Below are 19,474 nucleotides of genomic sequence, written 5' to 3'. Positions count from 1 at the left end.
CAGAGGAATCATTCCTCGGTATACTGAGGCAACAGCAGGTCATAGGTATGCTCTCATCCACACATTTCTTATTATTTTATTTTATATTTCTTATTATATACCTTTTTCCTTGAAGTTTAATTTAGTATCTACAACAGTCTGGGTGTAACACTTTGTTGCCACTTGCAGACTTTGTGTCACTTTATTACATTTTATTCATTTATTTGTCAACACTGAGGAAATACTTTCTCCTTGATTGACTTTCTCCTTTGGTTTTCTTTGATTTTTTACTATTCAGCATCTGGAATAAACAGAGTTTTCGGGCAATTTATCTGCCTAATTTCCGGCAGTTACTACTGTAACTTTAATCAGGTAATACTATTACCATTATTTGTTTATATTTCCACTTTCTCCCTGCTTCACCTTTATTATTCTGATAGGTGTAACAACTATAATGTTTAATTAGTACATAAAAAATGCCACATTCCGTGAGTAGTTTAGATTCTTTCAATATCCTGCAGCCTATATAGGCGTTTATATTTATATTAATATTATCTTTATTACCGCTGTGATTTGCGGTCTAAATTAATTTTTAAACTAATTTGTCACTAAATAGCCATGTACTAACAGTACCACCAGAAGCAATATTTACATAATCTTATGACATGTTGCATATAGTTTCATAGTGAATGACTTCCTGTTTTGTGCTATACAGTACTGACAGAAATTTCTTGGGTTGATCCATATCAATCTCTTTTGAGACTACTTCTTCACCAATCTTCCCATTACTCTTATCATTATTTGAACCAGGTAATAATTATTATTTTTTATACATATCTTTTCTACAGATGTTTATTCATCACAATTTTGTCTTTTCTTCATTATACCTCTTTCTTCTCTTCTTATTTGTTAATTTTTAATATCTTCATTCTGTACCTACAGTACCTGCTTGCCTCCGGCTCCTCTTCCTCTATAGGCTTGCATCCAGGCTCTGTGCGGTGCATGGTGACCCTACCCGCATGCATAAGAGGATTATTTCCTCTTTTTCCCATCCCTCCTTCCTTCCATCTGGGATTTTCCATCTGGGATTCTGAGCCAGTTACGGCTAACTATTCAGGTTTTTCAGTCCATTCTTTCAGGTAAATATTTCTGTCAAAGTCCACAGCTATCACAGACACTCCATTAACTTGTCTATTTAAACAAATATATTCTTTTTATGTCTTATAATAAACTATGATTATGTCAACATCTATGGTCAATCAGACACGTTTGTATGTACTGATACAACAAATCTTTGTGACTATTTGTATATATTATTACATATCTCTTTCTGTTTATTGATATACTTTTTGTTTGCTCAGACTACTGCCCCCTATTGGTTCCTGACGAAGCCCTCTTGGGCGAAACTAGCAGAACCGTTACATGCGGGATGAAATGAAGATCACCTGCATCTTTATGCACTTGAAGTATCATTTTATTTGTTAGTCTGGAATTTGTCTATTATGCATTCTATAGTATTTAATGTACATCTTTTTTTCTTTTTTCTATGTCCTTTTATAAAGAAACTTTTTATAAAATAAATCTTTTTGATATCTACATTGTAGTTGTGGCTCTCATGATTGAGGTTTGACCAGGCCCACATATTTGCATACCATACTACTGTTCATGCTTTAACAACAGTCCCCACACTTTTCCCGTTCAAGGAAATCCCTATAAATAATTAGGGTCCATTTACTGGGCAAAGATGCCTTCAGCCAGTTGTCTCCTTATTACCTGGCCCTCAGCAGTCCGGGTAGAGGGGTTTGGTGGGGGGGGATTGCCTGGGTGGGGGGTTAGGTCAGGACATATATCAACATGCAGGCCCCTTCTCACAGCATAATTATGGAGGATGCAACATGCCCCAATAATTTGGCAGACAAAGTCTGGGGAATACAAGAGTGTACCCCCAGTCTTGTCAAGGCATCTAAATCTGGACTTGAGAAGGCCAAATGTCCGCTCTACTATTGCCCGGGTCTGGATGTGCACCTCGTTGAATTTGCGTTCTCCGGGTGTTTGGGGGTTCCTAAAGGGGGTCATCAGGTGGGGTCCCAACGCATATCCAGAGTCACCTGTAAGGGAAAAGACAGGAGGATATTAGTCATGCATGTGCCCCTTGTGATGTCTGCATCACGGGGGGGGCATACCTGACACCAATGTCACTCACCAATCAGCCAGCTGTCTCCATACACATTCTGCTCCAAGTCTTGGTAGATCTTGGTCTGCCGTAGGATGTAACTGTCGTGGCACGACCCTGGAAACTTGGCACAAACGTGCCAGATGAGGCCATGGGCATCTACGATCACCTGGACATTGATCGAATGCCAGCCTTTCCTGTTTCTTAACAGGTGTTCAGTTTCATGGGGGGGCTGTAGTGCCACATGGGTGCAGTCTATCGCCCCGATGGTCCTTGGGAAGCCAGCAATGCTGTAGAAGTCTGTCATGGCTTGCAGACGCTGCTCCTCCTGGGTGGGCATCACAAACTGGTTGGTCATGCGCCGCAGTATGGCAGGGACCACCTGATGGACACATTTGCTCATTGTCGACTGCACCATCCCAGCCAGACCTCCAGATGCATGCTGGAATGAGCCACTGGCTAAAAAATGGAGGGTTGCCATCACTTTATGAAGAGGTGTCAGGGCATGGGAGCGTCTGGTTGGGGTGATAAGATCCTCATGAAGTAGTTGGGTGATCTCCAGGATGGCCTCCCTATCAAACCTGTAGTTGCCATACACCTCATAATCTGGCATTTGCAAAAGATCACGCCGTGGACGATAAACTCTCGCCTGTGCCCTCATCCTCCTCCTCTGTGCCCTCCTCCTCCTTTGTGCCTGTAAGGCAGCAAGTGCCGTCAGAATCATAGCTGGCCCTGGCATTTTTACACAAAGATCCTTCTCAACTATAGCTCTAAGCTCTAGTCACTACCTACAGCAAACCCTTCCACAGCATGTGTAAAATTAGGACTGGTTTTATAATGTGGAAATTTAGTCAGAAAAACTAACAGCTGCGCACAGGGCGGAAAATACGGCGCACACACTTAATTTTGAGAATCGCCCTAACTCCCTCATTTGCATCTTTGCCTATCAAAAACAGCGGTGAGCCTAGCGTAATTTGCGCCCGGGGATGCGCAGGTGTAACTAATTTAAGTACGGCTGAAAATACGGAAATCTTTGCTTAACTCGTTTTGAAGATCGTGCGCAAATATACGCGCCATGTAAATTTAGAAAACTTGAGTTAAGTCTGTGTATCTCTTTTGAGAATTTGGCCCCCAAAGTACAAATTTTAGTCTGAGATATGTCCATTTTTGAAGGCACTAAAATAAGTTGCTGCTTTAAACTCTCTCAGTGTAATTAGTAGTTTTTCTCTCACTTCAATATCAGAAGGAAAGTAAAGCTGTAACATTGTCAGCTTAACTAATTACACTAGGAGACGGACACAGCTCTTGAAATTTTAATGTTTGTTAGCATAGCATGCATTAAGGCTGGATTTACATTTTTGAGTTGCAGTAAAATGTCATTCCAAAGCACCGCAATACAGTATACAGTGCTGCGCTCTATTTTGATTACCTAACAGATGTGCTATATAGAAGTGCTGCATAAACTGTATGCAACATCAACCATATAAAGCTAACAATGCTGTGTTCCTGGGAATGGTGAAACAAAATGGTGTCAAGCTAAGCGCTGCTCAGCCATTCACAGGAAACTTTGTATTTCATCAGTAAATGCAAGGGTTCCTATGATTGGCTCAGGTGAAGATTGTGACATCATCCATCTACCTCTCCACCTCAACCATTAGAGGATACTTGGTATTCATTGATGAAATACAAGGTATCCTGTGAGTGACAAGTGATCAGCCTGTCTCAATTTTGTTTTAGGAACAAGGCGAGAAGTACCCATTCTCCTCAGAACACCCTCCTGTTTTCCTGAACATGAAATACTTTGCGAGGGGCTTAAACTTGAGAGGTTGTTTGCCCACAAGGAGGCTTGCTGGTGAGGCATCTGTGTTTCTGAACACACAATTTACTTCTATTATGTGAGAACATGTCCAGAAAAAATATTTGCCTAGCGGTTTTCGCACTATGTATGAATGAATGACTTGTATTGCGCAACGCATGCAAACTGAATCGCCTCTGGGCGCTTTCTCCAGCCAGTGTCTGCTGTGGTCATTTTTTACCCCGTAGGATCATGACATGCTAGGGACACACAGTCATACACACATATATACTGGGCCAATTTGGACGAGATCCAATTTACCAACCAGCATGTCTTTGGAGTGTAGGAGACCGGAGTACTCGGAGGAAACCCACACAGACACAGCGAGAACATGCAAACTCCAAGCAGATGGTGTCGTGGTTGGGATTCGAACCAGCGAACCTTTTGCTGCTAGGCGAAAGTGCTACTCACTGCACCACTGTGCATCAACCACATTGGAGGAAGAAAACAGGCCACACAAACAGCCTGCCCAGATTTGTCATCTTGGAGCTGCTCAGCTTGATTGTTAAATGAGGACTACCACAGGGTATCTAGAAGTGCCTGTTATGGCACATGATTGGTTATTCACTGTCACTGGAGATCTTTTTGATTGCTTCCACTTCTACTTTATATTGGACTTTTAGCTTGGTCATATATATTTGATTTTCAGCACTTACCAAATCATTCAGTTGGCTGTGCACTTTATATATAATCCATTTTGTACTTTTGGATAGTTTCCATTTATTTGTTTGTTAGCACTTTTTTTTTTTTTTCTGTGTATATGTTTTGTATACTGTATGTATTTCATGCTACATACAGTTTATAGTGCTCTGGGAGGGCACAACTGTTAGTTCGGACCAAATTAAAGTTTTAGCCCTGGTTCACACTGGGTACGATTTGGAACGATTTGAGATGCGATTTGACATGTCAAATCGCATCTCAGATCGGCGGCAATTGTCGGCAATGGCACTGTCCTAATCAGTGCGACGCCGCATCTGCGATTTCAAAAAGTAGTTCCTGTACTACTTTTTGCGATTTCGGGCCGCGATTTACATTAAATTGCGGCCGAAATCGCGGTAAAATCGCGCATTTTACCGCGATTTTGAATTCGCAGCAGTGTGAACCTAGGCTCAAGGTTACAATAAATCTACAATTAGACTTTAAATTATGGTATTAAAGGGGTGTTCCAGCCTTTTTTTAAGTTTATTAAAAGTCAGCAGCTACAAAAAGTGTAGCTGCTGGCTTTTAATAAACAGACACTTACCTGCTCCACGGTTCCAGCTCCTCGCCGGCCGGGGCTCCGCTCCTCACCCCCCCTCGCCAGCCGGCGTCTACATTCCTAGTGTGGGCACCCGGCAGTGACAGCTTTCGGCTTCACGGCCGGGCACCCACTGCGCATGCGCGAGCGGCACTGCGCATGGGCGAGCGGTGCGACGCCGTCCGATTGGACAGGCGCTCGCCTACAGGGAGGGGCTGCAATAAGGCGATTAAGCTAATCGCCTTACCAGCCCCTCAGCGGAAGGAGGAAGTGGGACAGGAAGTCCCACTCCTCCTGATCCCCCCACTACCCCCCCAAAAAAATTACATGCCAAATGTGGCATGTAAGGGGGGAAGGAGTGGATTAAGCAGAAGTTCCATTTTTAGGTGGAACTCCGCTTTAAAGAGAGTGGCAAACATGACAATGAAATGTCACTGAAACAGGCATTTCTTTGTAATTATTGAACAGACAAAATTACTTGCATTGGTATATTTAATAGACTAAAATGAACCAAATAAGAAAAAGGTTATTGTAAGGGTGTACACACACTTTAAATATGGAAACATCTCCCTGTATCTAATTCTGCAGTAGGCAAGATATGTTGGGCCAGATTCTCAGAAGAGTTACGACAGTGTATCTCAGGAAACACTGTCGTATCTCTGTTTCTGAGCCCGGGTATCTATGCGAGTGATTCCTAGAATAATTTTCGCATAGATACGGCCAAGATCCGACAGGTGTCACTTACACCGTCGGATCTTAGATGTAATGCGACGCCGGCCGCTAGGTGGCGTTTACGTTCAGTTCTCATTTGACTATGCAAATGAGCCTGATACGCCGATTCCCGAACAAATTTGCGTCACGTAGTCATCGTTTCCGTCGTTTCCGTAAACGTAAGGTTACACCTGCTATATGAGGGATAACCTTACGCCAGTCCGCCGTATGCCATGTTAAGTATGGCGTCGGGTCAGTGTCATCTTTTTCCATCGGTTACGTCGTTTTACTAAGTCGTTCGCGAATACGACTTTACGTCAATGATGCTCACGTCGGCCTCATTGACATTTTCCGTCGTGAGCTGGAGCATGCGCACTGGGCTATTATTCCGCCCGGCACATGCGCAGTTCGATCGGCGCAGGGGCGCGCTTAATTTGAATACAAGCCGCCTCCTTTGAATTACGCGGCCATACACACTATGCCGCCGCAAATTATGGAGCAAGTGCTTGGAGAATACGGCACTTGCTCCTGTAAGTAGTGGCGGCGTAGTGTAAATAGCTTACGCGACGCCAACGCAGGATGTACTGGAATCTGGCCCGTTGTCAGTGAACAGATAATGTCAGATTTTTGCTCTGTGTAAACAAAAACTCAGTCTAGTTGCTAGATTCAGAGAGACTTAGGCTGTCGTATCAATAGATATGCCAGCCTAAATCAGAATTTGGTAACCAGATACGCTTAAATTAGGCTCAGATACGAGCAGCGTAAGTGTCTTACACCCTCGTATCCTAAAGTGTAATTTTTAGGCTGACCGCTAGGTGGCGCTTCCATTGCGGTTGGCATAGAATATGTAAATCACTAGATACGCCTATTCACGAACGTACGCCCGGCCAACACAGTACAGATACGCTGTTTACGTAATGCATTAGCAGGCCTAAAGTTATTCCATCAAATAGCTGGAATAGTAATGTTAAGTATGGCCGCCGTTCCCGCGTCGAAATTCGAAAATTTTACGTCGTTTGCGTAAGTCGTCCGTGAATAGGGTTTTACGTCATTTACGTCCACGTCTAAATCAATAGGACTGTGCGGCGTACTTAGCCGCAATGCACACTGGGATATGTAGGCGGACGACGCATGCGCCGTTCGTAAAATACGTCAATCACGTCAGGTCAAGCCCCATTAACATAAAACACGCCCCCTCAGCCGAATTTGAATTAGCCGCCCTTACGCCCGCCCGATTTACGCTACGCCGCCGTAACTTAGCAGACAAGTACTTTGTAAATCATGTACTTGCCTCGCTAAATTACGGCAATAGTGGTGTAAATGCCATACTCTACGCTGCCGCAACTATGCGCTCGCCATCCTGAATCTAGCTAAAAATATTTGAGTAGAGGTCAAACTACAAAATTTTTGTAAAAATAACATGTTGTGAATCTGACCAAGAGGATGACTAAGCTTGGTTAATGGGCTGTTGATGTTAGAGTATGTAATTACTTTGGGCCAGATTCACAAAGGAGATACAACGGAGTATCTCAGATACGACGGAGTATCTCAGATACGACGGGCCAGATTCACGTAGCGCAGCGGATCTATAGATCCGCTCGTTCTACGTGAATTAAGATCCGCTCCCGCAAAGTTTAGGAGGCAAGTGGCTAATTCACAAACAACTTACCTCCAAACTTGCGACGGCGGATCCTAAATCCCCCGGCGGAATTCAAATTCCGCAGCTAGGGGAGTGTACTATTTAAATCAGGCGCGTTCCCGCGCCGATTTAAATGCGCAGGCGCCGTCCGCGAAATTTCCCGGCGTGCATTGCTCCCACTGACGTCGCTAGGACGTCAGTGGTTGCGACGCTTACGTAAACGACGTCCGTCCGTATTCGAGAACGACTTACGCAAACGACGTTAAAAAATTTAAATTCGATGCGGGAACGTCGGCTATACTTAACATTGGCTGCGCCTGATAAAAGAAAGGGTAAGTATACGACGGAAAACCGCTACGGAAACGATGTAAGAACACTGCGACGGGTCCGCGTACGTTCGTGAATTTGCGTATCTCACTGATTTACATATTATTTATCGTAAATCAGCGGGAACGCCCCCGGCGCCATTTTTAAATTGAAAAAAAGATCCGACAGTGTAACACATTGTAACACTGTCGGATCTAGCCCTATCTATGCGTATCTGATTCTATGAATCAGGCACATAGATAGGACCAGTTTACGTCAGAGATACGATGGTGTATCTGTATATACACCGTCGTATCTCTTTGTGAATCTGGCCCGACGTCGTATCTCAGATAAGTGGGTGACTAAAGCGCTAGCCAACAGTGAAAATTAAAAGTGACCAGTGAAAAACAAAATGCTGCTCAAATCTAAAATGTGCTAACAACAAATAAAGGTCTGAATAAAGAATGATGAGCGCAAACTGAAAATCTAAAAGTGAATATAAAGACAGTCCATAGGGGACTGATAACAATCAATAAAGATATGCAGTGAATTCAAAATTAGTGAAATAACCCAAAACTGATAATAAATCCAAAAATAAAAGTCCAAATATATAAATCAAAGTTTGGATAAATCAATCTAGTGTGCCAGTGATAAACAAAACTTCTGCACTTCGGGCATCAATGTGGACAATCTTGATAACTCTTTGTTTAGCCTGGGCTCGCAGTGCGCTTACCTCCAGACACTAGGTCATGCGTGTCAACGAAATCCTCCCAAAACTGGAACAGAATCCAAACAGTGGGTAACACGTGTTGCACGGAATCTTCCCAGTGCTGAGATAGAATCGAGGGGCGTTCTCTGTATCCAATACCAGTATAGGTCCAGGCGCAGCGAAGTCGACTCCACAGGATAGCCACAAGGTGTATCAGGAGCAAATGTAGAAATAAAAAGCTCTCATGGTGAAGTATGCAAGCACTTTAAAATTTAATAAAGGTAAAAATGTGCTTACATTGAAAAAAACGAATAAAACGCCAAACAGCGGCACTTCCGGTGGACGGTCAGGGTGTCACGTCACTTCCGGTCACATCTAACCTTATGTGTCGTGACGTAATGCATAAGGTTAGATGTGACCGGAAGTGACGTGACACCCTGACCGTCCACCGGAAGTGCCGCTGTTTGGCGTTTTATTCGTTTTTTCAATGTAAGCACATTTTTACCTTTATTAAATTTTAAAGTGCTTGCATACTTCACCATGAGAGCTTTTTATTTCTACATTTGCTCCTGATACACCTTGTGGCTATCCTGTGGAGTCGACTTCGCTGCGCCTGGACCTATACTGGTATTAGAATCGAGGGGCGTTCTCTGTATCCATCTCAGCACTGGGAAGATTCCGTGCAACACGTGTTACCCACTGTTTGGATTCTGTTCCAGTTTTGGGAGGATTTCGTTGACACGCATGACCTAGTGTCTGGAGGTAAGCGCACTGCGAGCCCAGGCTAAACAAAGAGTTATCAAGATTGTCCACATTGATGCCCGAAGTGCAGAAGTTTTGTTTATCACTGGCACACTAGATTGATTTATCCAAACTTTGATTTATATATTTGGACTTTTATTTTTGGATTTATTATCAGTTTTGGGTTATTTCACTAATTTTGAATTCACTGCATATCTTTATTGATTGTTATCAGTCCCCTATGGACTGTCTTTATATTCACTTTTAGATTTTCAGTTTGCGCTCATCATTCTTTATTCAGTCGTATCTCAGATACTCCGTCGTATCTCTCAGAATATCTATGCGACTGATTCATAGAATCAGTTACGCATAGATAGCCCTAAGATCCGACAGGTGTAATTGTTTTACACTGTTGGATCTTAGGATGCAGTACCGCGGCCGCCGCTGGGGGGAGTTTGCGTCGTAAACCAGCGTCGGGTATGCAAATTAGGAGTTACGGCGATCCACAACGGTTTTTCGTGTTCGCTACGTCGCTGCTAGTCTAGTTTCCCGTCGCAAAGTTAGTCGTCATTTTTGGTGCCCTAACTTTACACAGCACATGTATGTGCTGTATAAAGTATGGCCGTTGTTCCCGCGTCGAAATGTGAAATTTTTTCCTTCTTGCGTAAGACGTCCGGGAATACGGAAGTACGCTACGCACGTCGCCGTTCGAAAAAATGACATCACTTCGTGCAAAGCACGTCAGGAATTTTGAAACGGAGCATGCGCAGTAGGTCCGGCGCGGGAGAGCGCCTAATTTAAATGGCACACGCCCCTTTGAATTACGCGGGCTTACGCCGGAGGCCGCCAGCGTAGGTTTTCATTGCAAGTGCTTTGTGAATCAGGCACTTGCGTTGAAAACTTGTGGCGGTGTAACGTATCTACGATACGTTACGCCGCCACACTTCTGCGTGAATCTGGCCCTTTATGTGCAAAATAAGACTTGAAAAAAAATCTGTACAAGTTTTACCTTATTGATCCATGACCATGTCTTTATTCCTGTGTCTGCAGTTCAGCTTTGATGGGAAAATTAATTTGTAACTTTACTGCTATTCACAAGCTTTCATTAATTGTGGAGGATTATACTAACTGTACATACCCTGCAGATTTGACCATTTCTTACAGACAATAGTTTTTTTTTACTGTTTTTTGCTATATGTGTAAGTATGCACAGTATAGTGAAATAAGTTTGCTGCAGTAATTGTGAACAAAGCATGGGCGGATCCAGAGTCTTGTCTCGGGAGGGGCACTACCAGAAAATATTTTTTTGGGGGGCAATTTATCAGGGAAATCACTGGTGTTAGCGCTTCAATGATCAGAGCACCATAGTTGTTATGGTGTCAGGATGATTGAAGTGCATTATTTATATTATTACATTGTACTTTAAAATGAAATGGTTCAACTCACCATAATGTAGAATCAGTGGGAGCCCCGAGTGTGTCACTTGTTATGTCACCTGCCACCAGATGTAGCTTGTCACTTGCCACGTCACCTGCCACCAGATGCAGCTTGTCACTTGCCACATCGCCTGCCACACGTTGTGGATTGTCACTTGCAACGTCACCTGCCACACGTTGCGGATTGTCACTTGCAACATCACCTGCCACACGTTGCGGATTGTCACTTGCCACGTCACCTGCCACGCGTTGCGGATTGTCACTTGCCACGTCACCTACCACACGTTGAGGATTGTCACTTGCCACGTCACCTGCCACAAGTTGCAGATTGTCACTTTCACATTACCTGTCACATGTTGCAGATTGTCACTTGCCACCTCACCTGCCACATGCTAAGATTTTGTTTTGCTTGTCAGAGTCAGGCAGCAGAGAAAGTATGTAATCTCTCTGTTGCCTGCACAGTGAGGGCGGAAGTTACTGCAGGGATGTGCAGTGAGAGATGATGTCATCTCTCTGCTCCCCCGGGCTTGTTGATTGGCCAGCCACCCACACAACCACAGAGCACAGATCCAACCAGCTGACCACCCACTCTCTGATTCTCACTCGCTGCAGAGCCGCCCGCTCAGACTCTCCGGTGCCCGTGAATTCTGCAAATAAAACTAATTTTGGCGCCCCCGAAAATTCTGCAACTAAAACAAATTTCTCTGAACCGCCTGCTCAGACTCTCTAGCGCACGTGAATTCCGCAACTAAAACAAATTTCTTAGGGGTGTAGCCCCCCCCCTGGATGCGCCCCTGGAACAGAGGCATAGATTTGTCAACATGCCATAGAAACCAAAACGACATATGTATACAAACACAAACTAACAAGAAAAATATGTTCAAGATAAAATTTACAAAACTGAATGCTTATAGTAAATTCAGCTTTCCCCAAGCAAGCATAATTGTTTATGAAATGGAACATTGCACACATCGGTAGAAATACTTTGGTAGAAATGTACATGTGATCTAGACAATCACATAAATTAGTGCTTTGGGGTTTGTGAATATAGGAATTTGCCAGCTTTTGAAATATCACTTAATAAACATGCAAGTGAGTGAGCATGTACAGTCAGCTTGATGCAGTGCAGAAGAAGGTCAAGGTAACTTAGTAACAGGCCCATATTCTCTCTAAAAATCCGCGGGCTGCACTTACACTCCGCTGTCCCAACTTACAGGAGCAAGTGTTGTATTCCCCAAACACTTGCTCCATAAGTTGGGACGGCGGAGTGTAAATGCCCCGGCGTAGCCTGGCGGATCTCCAAGGGGGCGGCTTGTATTCAAATTAAGCGTGCCCCCGATTCTAATGAACTGCGCATGCGCCGGGCTTCAAAAAGCCCAGTGCGCATGCTCCAGTTCTCGGCAGAAAACGTCAATGACGCCAACGTGTGCGTCATTGACGTAAAGTTGTATTCAAGAACGACTTAGTAAAACGACGTACCCGACGAAAAAACACGACGCGGACCCGACGCCATCCATAACATGGCCTACGTGGGACTTGTGGAAATTTACTCCTCATATAGCAGGAGTAAGTTTCCGCTTACGCAAACGACGATAGCGACGGTTACGCGACGCAAACTCGTTCAGGAATCGGCGTAGAAGGATCATTTGCAAATGCAAATGAGTCCTTCACGTAAATGCCATCTAGCGGCGGCCGGCGTCATTACATTTAAGATCCGCCAGTGTAAGTGACTTACAGATGGCGGATCTTAAGTGTATCTATGCGAAAATGATTCTAAGAATCAGTCGCATAGATACACGGGCCAAAAAAGGGAGTTACGATGGAGTATCCTGAGATACTCCATCGTAACTTCTATGAGAATATGGCCCCCAGTCTGCAGCAACTCAGCTAATCAACTACCCAAGAAGCAAGTCAAATGCAGATGCAATAAACTTAAACACGAATCAGGTTAACATACAGTGCATACTGTATTAATATACTGTATTGAACTTGCTAAGTTTGAAGACCATGTTCACTAACCCTTAGTTTTGTGAGTACATTAATTGCAATTTAAGAAGAAAGGCAAGGATTAGGGTTTTTGAATCAGAGGTTTTTTAATAGTTGTTGATTTACAAGGAACTTTGGGCCAGATCCACAGCCAGCGGGCTTAACTTAAATCTTCCTATTTAAGTTACACCGCCGCAAAATTTCTACCTAAGTGCCCGATCCACAAAGCACTTACCTAGAAATTTTCAGCGGTGTAACTTAAATCCGTCCGGCGCAAGGTGGGTCCAATCTAATGGGGCGAGTCCCATTTAAATTAGGCACGCTCCTGCGCCGGACGTACTGCGCATGCTCCCGACACGATTTTCCCGACGTGCATTGCGCGAAATTACGTTGCGCCGAGTTTTGTGAATCGCGCCGGGTAAAAAAATTTGCGTCGGGAAATAAAAAAGATGCGGCGGGAAAAAAAAAAAAAATTGACATTGCCTCGGGAAAGAAGGGTATACTTTTACAAGGTGTACTAACTTTACACTTTGTAAAAGTAGCCCTAATTTTGCGTTTGCAAACTAACAACTTACGGAGACTTCACGAAGGGAAACCGCTTCGTGGATCTCCGTAAGTGCTAATTTGCATACCCGACGCGGAATTTCGACGAGAAATGCCCCCAGCGGCGGCCGAGGTACTGCATCCTAAGATCGGACAGTGTAAAACTATTACACCTGCCGGATCTTAGGAATATCTATGCGTAACTGATTCTGTGAATCAGTCGCATAGATAGAAACAGGGATACGACGGCGTATCAGTAGATACGCCGGCGTATCCCTTTTCTGGATCTGGCCCTTTGTATTCCTTTTTTTCTAGGTATTTCTGGCATGTACATACATAGATGGATGGCTATTTCTGTTACATGTGATCTCTGACCTTATCAAATGCTCACATTCCTTGTCCTGGAACAATTATTTAGTCAAATGGGTAAAAACTGTTTTAAGTAGGGGAGCTATCAATAAGAACGCTTTCACACTGAGGACCGCCCATGCTAGCGGTAAAGCGCAGCTTGTTCTAGTGGCGCTTTACCGGGGATGTGCGGGTGGGAGCAAGGCACTTTTAACCCCAAAGTAGCGCTTAACAAGTGGTTAAAAGAGCCTAAAAAGTGCCACTCCCGAAGTAATTTGCAGGAGCCTTGGCAGCGCTGCCCATTGATTTCAATGGCGGGGGGTGGTGGTCTAGTAGCGGTGTATACACCGCCCCAAAGACGCTGCTTGAAGGACTTTATTTTTCCGTACTGCAAGCACACCGCCTCAGTGTGAAAGCATTCTGGCTTTTACACTGGGAGACATGGCAGGCAGTTTACAGGTGCTATTTTCAGATCTAAAAACACCTGTAAAGCACCTTCAGTGTGAAAGGGGTCTAAGTTTTACATATATAAGTGAACAAAAAACACAGCATTAGCACTTCATCTAGTGTGCATTGTCGGTGAATGTTCCTGGAATCCTGTCTGAAGATTGTTCCTTTTTGCGTCTTGGACTTAGACCGGGTTCAAGCTGGTATGACACGACAGTCGTACTACTTTGGATCCGACTTTGCCCTGCGACTTGAAGTTTTATATACATATATATATATATATATATATATATATCTTTATATATATATACAGTATATGTATATATATATATATATATATATCTTCTTTATTTTGCTCTCCGGTTGTCAGGAAAGGTTCCACCCGCTGGTAATACTATCTGATATTTGGCGTGCAGTACTGATGTCCACCAGCAGGTGTCTCCTGGCAGTTTGGAACTGGCAGGAGAGCCTGCTGGTGTTATGTGATCTTTGGGCCACAGTACTAGTTTCCACCAGTGGGTGGATTCTGGCAGTATGGAGCAGATAACTCCTCCTGCAGTCAAACATCACCTGAACCTGATAGCAGGTAATGGTATAAAAACCTGGCAAGCTCACACACCCTGCCTTGATTTAGTTTTGTGCCCTGACCTGTTAGCTCTGATCCTGAACCTGTTTCCTGTATCCTGAACCTGACTCTAAATCTAAACCCAAATCTTTTTTGTGATTTGGGTGATTTAGAGAAACCCAGATCTATTTTGCATGGACAGGGTAGTTGTTGTTTTCACAGACCCACACAAGGACTAAAATGGTAGGGAGAAAAAGGAGAGGAACCAGAGGGGGGAGGCGGACTCGAGCAACTCAAACGACCAAAGATGTGAAAGGACATTGAATTTTTTATTTAAGTAGTAAGGCACTGTCAGAACCTGAAAAAAAATATTTTGGATAAAGGCCTTAAGTTTGCACCACCTAAGGGTCTGGATAAGTTCCATACCTTTATGGATATCCATAAGTTTGTCAGAAAATCAAATATTAAGCGTTATATGGCTGGTATTCCATCTAATGTACAAAGGGGGTCACACTGAATTTGTACATTCAGGGTTATCAAATGTGTCTCTCTTTAATCCTCCGGGTGCTCTTGCACTGTCACTTAGAGTGTTTCGGGATGTCCTTATTAAGGATTTGGATACCCTTATGCCGCGTACACACCATCACTTTATGTGATGAAAAAAAATGACGTTTTTAAAAACGTCACTTTAATTGACTGTGTGTGGGGGAAAACGTCGTTTTATGTCTTGTAAAAAACGACCAAAAAAAATTGAAGCATGCTTCAATTTTATGTGTCGTTTTTCAAAAGTGCACTTTTTACTTCACAGAAATTGACAGTGTGTAGCAAAAAACGTCGTTTTCTAAGACGTTTTTTCATCCACGCATGCCCAGAAGCTACTTATGAAGCAAGCTTCAATGGAAAAACGTGGTGGAACGTAACCTCACTTTGCAAGAACATTGTGAGAAAACGATAGTGTGTAGGCAACTTCGTCTTTGAAAATTGAAGTTTCAAAAACGTCATTTTTTACTTCACAGAAAGTGTCGTTTTTTTTCATCACATAAAGTGATGGTGTGTACGCGGCATTAAGGTTAAGAAAGCTAGACTAAATAAGACACCACAGGATGGACTTGATTCCTTATGTAACAATAAGGATCTGGTCATCAGGCCAGCCGACAAGGGGGGGGGATTGTGGTCTTGGATCGGGCTGACTATATGACCGAGATGTATAACATCGTGGGTGATACCAGCACTTATACCCGGTTGGCATCCGATCCCAAGATTAAATATATCAGAGAATTGGAGGCTCTGATGTCTAAGGCCCCGTACACAAGGTCGGACAAAACCGATGAGAATGGACCGAGGTTCAGTTTCATCGGTCCAAACCGACCATGTGTATAGGCCATCGGTCTGTTTTCCTTCGGTCCAAAATTTTAAAACATGCTTCAAAACCGAACCGATGGACCGCTGCCCGATCGGTCCAAACCGATGTTTAGTACAGAAAAGCATCGGTTCAAAAACCGACGCATCGGTTCAAAACCCACGCATCGGTTCAAAACCCACGCATGCTCAGACTAAATGAGGGGACGGGAGCGCTCGTTCTTGTAAACCTTGGGCCAGATTCACAAAGAGATACGACGGTGTATCTACAGATACACCATCGTATCTCTGATTTTTACTGGTCCTATCTATGCACCTGATTCATAGAACCAGTTACGCATAGATAGGGCTGAGATCCGACAGTGTCACACTGTGTTACACTGTCGGATCTTTTTTTGGATTTAAAAATGGCCCCGGGGGCGTTCCCGCTGATTTACACTGAATAATATGTAAATCAGCGAGATACGCGAAATTCACGAACGTACGCGGACCCGACGCTGTGTTCTTATGTCGTTTCCGTAGCGCGGTACCCGTCGTATACTTACCCTTTCTAAAAGCAGGGGTAAGTATTGTTAAGTATGGCCGTCGTTCCCGCGTCGAATTTGAAATTTCCTACGTCGTTTGCGTACGCCGATTCACGAACACGCGCATCGCAAGTCCCGCTCACGTCGCAACCACTGACGTCCTATTGACTTCAGTGGGAGCAATGCACGCCGGGAAATTCCCCGGACGGCGCATGCGTATTTAAATCGGCGCGGGAGCGGGTCTGATTTAAATAGTACACTCCCCCAGCCGCGGAATTAGAATTCCGCCGGGGGAGTTAGGATCCGCCGTCGCAAGTTTGGAGGTAAGTGTGTTGTGAATTTGACACTTTCCTCACAAACTTGCGAGGGCGGATCTTAAAACACATAGGTTACACGGATCTAAAGATCCGCTAACCTTTGTGAATCTGGCCCCTTGCATTTGTTTTTGAGATGGCACATTCTACATTTTTAAAATTAGTGTTCCGTTTCTTGCTGAGCATTTGTTTCTTCGCTCTATTGCTAGAATAAACACGTTGTTTAGCTGATGCTATTTAGCCAGTGTTTTCCCATACAGAATTATTTTCTTTTTTGCTTGTGATCTCCTTTTTTTTAATCATTTTTCCCTAGCCAGATGTCCAAAATATTTCTTTGTACTCAACATTTTTTTTAGTTTTTTTTGTCAAGTTATCACACCAATGTTTTACTTTATTTTTTTTGGGGTGAGATCATTTTTTTTTTGGAGTTTAGCCTTTTTTTTTGTCAAGTTATCACACCAATGTCCCCCCCCCCAAGGAGGTTGTGTCCTTTGTTAATTAAACATTGTATTTTGGAAATGTTTGATGGCTATTCACCAGAAAAACACAATAGACAAGGTTGTAACGTAAAATAAATTTCCATTTATTCTGGAAAAATCAAATAATAAAAAGAACGGCAACACTCAAACAATTTACAACATACATGCAGACTTTATGGACACCAAAGGCACAGTCCACCATAATCAAGGACAAAATAAACAACATCACAATGTGCTACACAAATCACAGAACTCAAAAGCAGCAGCAAATGCCATAAATGACCCCAAGCTGTGGTACTACACCAAGCTCAGTTTTTTGAAAAATCAGCAGGAAGGCAGGGATTCACTTTCTGGTCTTCCTTACAGCCTTCCTTCCAGGCTGTCTTGCAGCAGAACTTCCACAGCCCCATCCACGGCCCCTTGCAGGTGGTGAAGGTGGGGCAGCAGGAGTCAAAAGATGAGCAGCAGGCCGGGCCGGATCACTCAGCTCAGTGTCCCTGGTCTGCCAGTCCCTTCGGGCCCACCACAAGACCTGATTCAACATATCTTTTGCAAGCCCTCTTTGCTCCTCCCCCAATTCCTGCAGGTCATGGGACATTGAAGCACCAAAGCTCTCTGTTGGGTTCAGGGGGTCCTCATTATCTCTGCAGATTCCCTCATGACCTGCAGGCTCTCCTCCTCCAGCTGCCTCATGCGCCTCCTTTGGCCTGGTCGGCGCATCTGGAGGGGAGGCACCTGGGAGATGGTGCTGAGCCTGGGGACTGGCTGACATCCACTTGGCCCGGCCTCCTCCTGGCTGCCACTTACCCCTTCCGCCTGGCTGACATCTTCGGGATCTGCCGCCTCCTGGCTGGTCTCTTCCTGTGTAGTGAAAAGGGACATGTTTTAATATTTTGCACAATCAATCACACACATTTTCATCCTCTTGACTGTTCAATTTCTATGCGTTAAAAAAAAAAACAGACTCTCATTCTGAAACCCTGCAGTTGGCATCCCTGACACAATTGTTTCTGCCCACAACTTTTGTTTGTGTTTCCAAGCTTTCCTTGTTGCTAACAAATTCATCTCACTAAACCCACAAGATTTTGCAGCCAAGAAATATGTTGTAAACTACTATACCTCACTGAAGCCTGGCAGATCTGCCTCCTCGATGTCAGCCAGCTCCTGCTCACACTCTGCAGGGGTGAGGGGAACCGTGGAAGTTCTGGTAGAACGACGCCTGGAAGGAAGGGTGAAAGGAAGACTGGGAATTCCAGACTCCATTTGATCCACCAAAAAGCTGAGCTCCGTGTAGTACCACAGCTTGGGATCCTTTGCAGCACGTGCTGCTGCTCCTGACCTCTGTGATTTGTGTAGATTCCGATAGGCCTTTCTGTATGTGCCCCTGATGTTGTTTATTTTGTCCCTAATCATGGTGCCTGTGCACTCCGGTATCCAAGTTTGCATGTATGTTGCAACTTGGTTGAGTGTTGCCGTTCTCACATTTTCCTTATGGTAGGCTGGGTTCCTCGAATCCCAAAGGCAGGGCAGTTCGCAATATTTTTGGATTAAGCGCGATAGATTTTCTTGGACGTTCAGTTGTTCCATGGTTTTCTAGAATACCAAAAAACACAAATTAGAACCATTTGGCTCAGCTTTGACATTGTCAGAATTTGTGCACAATCTTTTAAACCGCAAACACACTGGGGCATATCCACAAAAAGCCTGCGCAACTTAAAAAATCCCATTTAAGTTACACTGCCTTAAAATTTCTACCTAAGTGCCCGATCCACAAAGCACTTACCTAGAAATTTCAGGCTGTGTAACTTAAATCCGGCCGGCGCAAGGCGTTCCTATTCAAATGGGGCGAGTCCCATTTAAATGAGGCGCGCTCCCGCGCCGGCCGTACTGCGCATGCGCGAAGTTACGTTACGCCCAGTTTTGTGGATCGCGCCGGGTAAAAAAAGTTGCGTCGGGAAAAAAAAATGTTTTTAAAAAAATTGACAGCGTCGCTCGGCATGCATTCCTGAGAGGGAGAACTCCATGCCAATTTTCAAATAAAAAACCGGCATGGGTTCCCCCCCCAGGAGCATACCAGGCCCTTAGGTCCGGTATGGGTTGTAAGGAGACCCCCCTATGCCGAA

General features: G+C 44.2%; 1 long non-coding RNA gene across 2 annotated transcripts; it reads left to right on the top strand.

Annotated features, from left to right (window-relative positions):
* Positions 1-1,515, top strand: LOC120928623. Of its 2 annotated transcripts, none has more exons than XR_005747262.1 (3): positions 1-45; positions 922-1,118; positions 1,341-1,515. It is a non-coding gene; the product is annotated as an uncharacterized LOC120928623 (long non-coding RNA). The 2 variants fall into 2 exon arrangements; XR_005747261.1 differs by lacking the exon at positions 1-45 and adding an exon at positions 721-789.
* Positions 1,516-19,474: the final 17,959 nt, after the last annotated feature.

Source organism: Rana temporaria, chromosome 2 (genome assembly GCF_905171775.1).
Source record: "Rana temporaria chromosome 2, aRanTem1.1, whole genome shotgun sequence".
In the NCBI taxonomy this organism is placed as follows: Eukaryota; Metazoa; Chordata; class Amphibia; order Anura; family Ranidae; genus Rana; species Rana temporaria.
The sequence above is the reverse complement of the archived record's forward strand: the minus strand, read 5'-3'. Positions and strand labels throughout refer to the sequence as shown.